Consider the following 2311-nt stretch of genomic DNA (forward strand, 5'->3'; position numbering starts at 1 on the left):
ACCACTGGACCACGAAGGAACTCCAGGCTGTGGGGCTGGTAGCTTTGGCTTCCTCAGGAAGGCCTTGTTTCGTTAGCGCTCTGGATTTTGCCTTCATGTCTCTTTAAAACTGCCTGTCCTATTCTGCCAAACTGCCAGATTGCCCCTGGCTTTGCTCCTCTCTGTTTTGTTTTGTTAGTTCATTATTCATGTATTTTATTAACCTGTATGCAATTACTTGTCTTCTGGTTTGTTGAAACAATAGGTCAGACAACATTTGCCATAATAGTGTCTGTCAAAGTGACTTGTCATAAAAGCTTCAGCACATTATTCATCTGAAGGACACTCCCAGTGAAGGCAATTGATTCTGCCATTCTCCTCCACCTTATAGTATTTCAGGACAGCCAGCTCAACCTTTTTTCTCTTATGCCTGTTCTTTTTGGGAGTGCCATGAGACTGCTTCCTTCTCTTAGCTCCACCACGACATCTCAGCACAAGATGAAGAGTGGACTCCTTTTGAATGTTGTAGTTGGTCAAAGACATCCATCTTCCAGTTGCTTGCCAGCAACGATCAGTCTTTGCTGGTCAGGAGGAACACCTTCCTTATCCTGGATCTTGGCCTTTACATTTTCTATTGTATCCAAGGGCTTGACCTTGAGAGAGATGCTCTTCCCTGTCAGGGTTTTCACAAAAATCTGCATCATGGTGGCAGTTCCATCGCAGATGGTGTATCCTAAAGTGGCTTTCTTCCCCTCCATGTGAGCTTCAGGACAACCCAGCTAGTGTCTCCTTCCTGCATTTGTCTTCACAGAGGCCACTGGTAAGGTTTCTCCAGGGGGTAACTGTCTTGTACTGTTTGGAATTTTTTATGTTTTTTTTTTTTTTTTTTAATTGGAGTATAGTTGCTTTAGGGCTTCCCAGGTAGCTCAGATGGTAAAGAATCCGCCTGCAATGCAGGAGACCCTGGTTGGATTCCTGGGTTGAGAAGTCCCCCTCGAGCAGGGATAGGCTACCGCCTCCAGTATTCTTGTCTGGAGAATCCCCATGGACAGAGGAGCCTGGAGGGCTACAGTCCACGGGGTCACAAAGAGTCAGACACGGCCGAGAGACTAAGCACAATACAATACATAGTTGCTTCACAATCTTGTGTTAGTTTCTGCTTACAGCAAAGCAAATCAGCTATAGGTTCACATTATCCCCTCTGTGGGGATTTCCTTCCCATTCAGGCCACAACAACGCATTGAGTAGAGATCCCTGTGCTCTCCAGTAGGTTCTCATTAGTTATCTGTTTTATACATAGCATCATTAGTACCTATACTTTGTTCTCAATCTCCCATCTCATCCTATCCCCCTTTTCCTCCTTGGTGCCCAGACATTTGCTCTCTGCCTTGTACTGCATTTAGACGTTGGCCTTGGTGAGCTCCAGCAATCCAGTCTGTCACCCTGGCTGTCTGGCTGTCACTGTTTCTCTCATACACACACCCTGCAGCACTGAAGGGCATATAGTCTACACCCCAGCTGTTGGGAGCTCTGCTGCAGACAACCCTGAACCCTAAGCTTAAGCAGAAACTATCTCAGTGAAAGGGCATCACCTCACCAATTTCCCTCTTTCTGGGGCTAGCCTATAACCAATGACTAGTTGATACAGAGGATAAATACCACCCTTGCCTGCATCTTTCCCTTCCCTTCCTCTAAAAAGGCCACCCTAGAATAACCCTTCTGTTGGCCACACAGCTGCAACCCTCCCCTAACCAGGATCGCCAGCTTGGAGCCCCTTCCTTTAGGCTGCTCCTCTAGCACCTCTGTTGGAAAGGTTCTTGAACCCAAGTCTTCCTACCTGACTTTCGTATGTCATGGCTCCTGTTTTGTTTGGGTTTTCACTGGGAAGAAAAAAAAAAGGGAGACTTCCAGAAGAGAAGAGAGAAAGAACAAGTAGAGAGGGGTGAGGATAATAGGCATGCACCTCGTGAAGCCCAATCCAGTTGGCCAAAGGATTTTTCCCACATTGTTTTTGTTCAGCTGCTAAGTCATGTCCGATTCTGTGATCCCATGAACTGCACCACACCAGGCTTCCCTGATCTTTTCACACTATCTTAGAGAAGAGGAAAATATACTCTTGCTACCTTCAGACAGTGAAACTACAGGTGATCTTTGCTTTTTTTTCCTCTATATTTTCCAAAATTTTTAAAATTTATTTATTTATTTTTGGTTCTGTGGGTCTTCGTTGCTGCCCCTGGGTGTTCTCTAGTTGTAGCTCACAGGCTTCTCATTGCAATGGCTTCTCTTGTTGAGGAGCATGGACTCTAGGGTGCCTGAGCTTCAGTGGTGGCAG

General features: G+C 46.0%; 1 pseudogene; it reads right to left on the reverse strand.

Moving 5' to 3' along the window:
• Positions 1 to 213: 213 nt before the first annotated feature.
• Positions 214 to 680, reverse strand: LOC128056577 (ubiquitin-40S ribosomal protein S27a-like; annotated as a pseudogene).
• Between the last annotated feature and the right edge of the window lie 1631 nt (positions 681 to 2311).

This window comes from Budorcas taxicolor, chromosome 11 (genome assembly GCF_023091745.1).
Source record: "Budorcas taxicolor isolate Tak-1 chromosome 11, Takin1.1, whole genome shotgun sequence".
In the NCBI taxonomy this organism is placed as follows: Eukaryota; Metazoa; Chordata; class Mammalia; order Artiodactyla; family Bovidae; genus Budorcas; species Budorcas taxicolor.